Below are 5,341 nucleotides of genomic sequence, written 5' to 3' on the forward strand. Positions count from 1 at the left end.
TAGGTTGCTTCTGTCTGTCCCAAAGCTGTGTAGCTTCTGTGGTCCACACTCTCACCAGTGCAGACTGGAGCCTAGGCAAATCGGAGCAAAGATGGCTTCCCAACCAGCGCAGGCAGTGAGAACCCTCCTGGGTGGACACCTCTCCTCTGGTGGGAAAGGTGCTGATTGACTGGAGCCAGAAATGGGATCTTTCTCAGAAGCTGTGTTACTTCTGCCGGCAGCCCTCTCCCTGACCACGCACGGGAGCAAACATGGCTCTCTTACCAGCTCAGGCAGTGAGAACCCTCCCGGGTGGACACCTCTACTCTAGCGGGAAAGGTGCCGGATAAGACCTTAATGACTCATGATGAATGCTTCAGTTCCAGGTGCTGAATTCCACCCAGCATTAAAGCAAATTCTTTTATGAAAGAAAACTAAAATCCTCTGCCAAAATGCAGAAGGAAGTATATGTACTTACAGGAAAATGGAAGACTTGTAACACTTCAGTAACAACTTACCCTACAACTAGAGAGCATCCACCCAGTGGGAAAATCTAAGCCTGCAAAAACTACTGGGTTCACATGATGTATGGAACAGCCCATCTCCTCACAAGTACAATTACAAGTCAAGTGTGAAATGCCAGTCCCAGGGAAAGCAGTGGAAGTTATTCTGCCTGCCTTGTAGTTTTAGAATTATAGGAATAAATTATAGCAGAAAACTTTTTTCTAAAACTAACCTTATTTGCTTTCTTGGGTACATAGCTTTGGTTTGATGGTACAGTTTTCCACCTTTGCTTATGTAATTAGCAGATGGGAGTCAGGTCAGAAATGCCGTGTTACCTATGAGAACGTGCAAGAGAACAGTGGGCAGAATCGGGTAAGGAAAAGCAATATTAAAGCAAGAAGGGCTTCTAGGAAGCTCTACTGAGGAGAGACTTTGGAGTGATCATCAACACTTAGCCACAGCCATGTGAAAAATCAGTCCCTCCCTCCCCTTCTCTCCTCCAGTAAAATCTATTTTGCTCATGTACATTTCTGATGACCTACTACTCTTCATGAAAAATTTAAACTTCTGAATGTTTTGTACAGTTGACTTTTTTTAGTCACTTGTAAAACAGATTCATAGACCCAGAAATTAAAAGATAAGGAAGAACCAACATCACGATGACAAGAATAATGTAAAAATAAATAGATACCATCACATTCTCATTAAAGTCAAATTTAAATATGATCACATAAAGCTGATGAAGGATTTTTTTTCTTACCCTCCATATTCTTTCTAATAGAACTTCAAATTAAATATAGATCTACTTACATGACTTGATACATTTTTAAATGCACTTCAAATTTACACTGAATATTTTGCTTAAGGTTGGATAGATTCACTGCTCTGTAAAATCTTTGGAGTTCATGTAAATTAATGTATCATAGTTTAAAGCACAGAGAAGGAAACTGCCTATAAATACAATCAGTCTAGAAAGATACAATGGCTCACACCTATAATCCCAGCATGCAAAATCAGGCAGAAGAATTATGAGTTCAAAGCCAGCCTGAATAGCCTCGATTTACAAAAACAATACAAAACAAAAAACAAACAAACAGACAAAACAACAAAAAATACATGGCTGAACAAAACAACACCAGAAGAACACACTTTGTCATGCTATGAACTTACAAACATATAAGTGGAAAAAGAAAAAGGAAATATTCATCTGTGTAAAGTGTGGTTCATTTTATTTTCTGCTACTGAGAATTGATTGGACCAATACATGATTTAGATGAGAACTGGCACCTGAAAGTTTGGAAATTGCAATTAATCTAAGATACAGAGTTGGTGAGGGGAGAATATACCGTAACAGGCCCCCGGCCATTAACAAGACTGATACCATGTTAGAGGCACCATTTTGACCTTAAAACCTGGCATTTGCCAAAATGGGATCAAAGATCTATTCCATGGTTCCTGGAATTTCCCAAGTAAATATGTACTAATCTTGCTTTTCAGGTTCTGTAGTTCCAATTCATGTTAACTGAATTGTGCCCCAACAAGGATATATGGTGTGTGTGTGTGTGTGTGTGTGTGTGTGTGTGTGTGTGTGTGTGTGTGTATGCAGGCATAAAAGTCAAATAGCTGTAAAACATGGGCTGCATGATTTTGGTAAGTCCTCTGTGAAGCTGCTGACCAGCAATAAAGACTTTCAGCTTTAAGACTGTCAGTGTGGTGGTCTCTGGTGGACTTGCCTCAAAACAGAAAAACTACAAGTTCAGGAATAATAGATTGTCATGCATAAATCTTTATTAAGTATAAGCAGAAAAGTCAACAAAAATACGGCTAAAATTACTATGAACACTATGTGAGGCCCCTATACAGGATATAGCATTAAAGTGGTCAGGACATTTCAGAAATGACAATATGATAGATAGTTCAAGTAGTTTTCTGCTGAATGTTTTGAGTATAAACTCAGATTGGAGCAAGCTAAGATCTTTGCAGAAACATTAAGTATAGCATTACACATAGCTATCAGAGAGAAATCTGTACTGACTGAGAGTCTACATTTAGGATTCTTGATGGGCAAAAAAAGCCAATTGATTCTCTACCCTTGTCTGAAACCACTACAAACTGGGTAGTGGCAGTCTTGTCATAAAAATGAGATTTGAGTCTCAGGGTTTGCTTAACCACATTCCACTGAAACGTGTTGCATGTGTTCAAAATGTGATTGTTGACATTAGAGGCATGTGTCCAAATTAAATTCATCAATTTTGCAGTACCACCTGTTATAAATATATCACTACCAAGTATGTCATTGAATGTCAAAATGCTTGAAACCAACAGAGAATCACAAATTTTCCAGAGAAGAAAAAGCAGATTATAGTGAAATAACCAGGAAAGAAAATTGCTGCAAATTATAAACAATTTTTCAATGAAGGAATAATTCAGCGACTCAAAGCAATGGTTTGAAAATCAAAAGCAATTATTTCCAGCCTACATTTTTCTATCCAGCTAAACAGGCAAGTAAGAAGTTCTGTGTAGAAATGGATGCTCACAGTCAGCTATTGGATGGAACACAGGGCCCCCAATGGAGGAGCTAGAGAAAGTATCCAAGGAGTTGTAGGGGGCTGCAACCCTGTAGGTGCAACAACAATATGAACTAACCAGTACACCCTGAGCTCAAGTCTCTAGCTGCATATATAGCAGAAGATGGCCTAATCGGCCATCATTGGGAAGAGAGGCCCCTTGGTCTTGTAAACTTTATATGACCCAGCACAGGGGAAGGCCAGGGCCAAGTAGTGGGAGTGGGTGGGTAGGGGAGCAGGGGCGAGGGTGGGGTATAGGGAACTTTCGGGATAGCATTCGAAATGTAAATAAAGAAAATAATAATAAATAAATTTTAAAAAATGTTAAAAAAAAAGTTCTGTGTAAATTGAAACTTACATCAGATTTGTAAAGCCTAAAATTTTCCTTCTGTACCTCTTCTCTGGAAGGTGCAGTCTACATACATCAACAGAAACTACACAAATGGTTTCTTCTCCTTTAAAGTAAGATCTACTGAAATTTCAGTCTCTACGACTTGGAATTAGATGTAGTTTCTTCATACCTTCTCCAGTTATTTCTCAGTTCACTATGAACCTTCACCTATTCATAGTTGGCATCACTCCTTGCTCAGTTGAAACCTCTTGCTTGTGTGTCCTAAATTGGACTCCTCATGCCTTGTGCGTGAGATCAAAACATAAACCTAAGCCAAAATGTAAAAGTAACTTTGGGCTAAGCTCACCCACATTGAGTCCTGAGAGTCTCTCATCTCCCCAAACTCCCAATAATGGGGAGAGGGAACTCGAAGCATCGACCTCCAGTGGATAAACAGGGCCTCACGTGGAGGAACAGGGTTGCCAAAGCATAGTCAAAGTTTCTAACTGAGAATTGTTCCTGTCTAAAAGAACTGCAGGGACAAAAGATGGAGAAGAGACTGAAGGAGAGCTGGTCAGATGACTGGCCCAATTTGGGATCCATCTCATGGTGGTGCACCAAGGCCTGACAGTATTGGTTTTAATAGGGTGTGCTTACAGACAGGATCCAAGCATGGCTGTCCTCTGAGAGGCCCTAACAGCAGCTGTATGAGACAGATGCAGATACTTACACCCAAACATTGAACTGATGTCGGGAGCCCCTATGGAAGAATTAGGGGAAGGATTTAAGAAACCTAAAGGGAGGGTGGCCCCAAAGGAAGACCAGCAGTCTCAACTAACTCAGACTCCTGGGAGCTCCCAGAGACTGAGCCACCAACCAGGCAGCATACTCAGCCTGGTTTGAGGCCCTCAGCACATATATAGCAGAGGACTACCGGGTCTGTCCTCAGTTGGAGAAGATGTGGCTAATCCTGTATAGACATGAGGCCCCAGGGAAGGTGAAGATCTGGTGGGGAGGAGCACTCTCTTGGAGGCAAGGGGGAAGAGGAATGGGATGAGGGGTGACCAGAAGGGGGATCATAGCTGAAATGTAAATAAATAAAATAATTTTTAAGTAATTTTTGTTCACCTGATGTAATTGTCATCTTCAAGGTGAACTGCTCAGTCTGCTAACCTAAGCCCAGCAATGGAAGCTTCTAACCTCTGTACGATTTATTTTATCTAGGACTAGAATGTTTTCAGCCTCTAAAACTAGCTGCTGAAAAGCTCACACCTTCCTAGTTCTTTCTGAACTGTGACTGCCTGATTCAACTCAGCTGTTCTGGCTCAAACTCCTCTCCAAGATGACTAATTCAGTCTGGTTTCTCTCTCAGCCTCTGACTTTTTGCTCTGTTTGGTCTCAAACTAACTCTGGCAATCTGTTCTAATCTTCTGGCTCACTCTCATTCCTTGGATTGTCCTGTCTTTACCTGTGTTTAGCTTGTTCTCTCTCTGTACAACTGTCCCAGTAAAACTGCCCCCTCTCTTTCTTTTTTTTTTATTAGATACTTTATTTACATTTCAAGTGCTATCCTGAAAGTTCCCTGTACCTTCGTCCCGCCCCTGCTCCCCTACCCACACACTCCCACTTCTTGGCCCTGGCATTCCCCTATACTGGAACATAAAAAGTTTGCAAGACCAAGGAAGCTCTCTTCCCAATGATGGCTGATTAGGTCATCTGCTACAAATGCAGCTAGAGACTCAAGCTCTGGGGGTACTGGTTAGTTCATATTGATGTTCCACCTATACGGCTGCAGACCCCTTCATTTCCTTGGATACTTTATCTAGCTCCTCCATTGGGGGCCCTGTGTTCCATCCAATAGCTGACTGTGAGCATCCACTTCTGTGTTTGCCAGGCACTGGCATAGCCTCATAAGAGGCCACTATATCAGGGTCCCTTCAGCAAAATCTTACTGGCATAT

The sequence above is a fragment of the Mus pahari genome, chromosome 2 (assembly GCF_900095145.1).
Source record: "Mus pahari chromosome 2, PAHARI_EIJ_v1.1, whole genome shotgun sequence".
NCBI classification, from domain to species: Eukaryota; Metazoa; Chordata; class Mammalia; order Rodentia; family Muridae; genus Mus; species Mus pahari.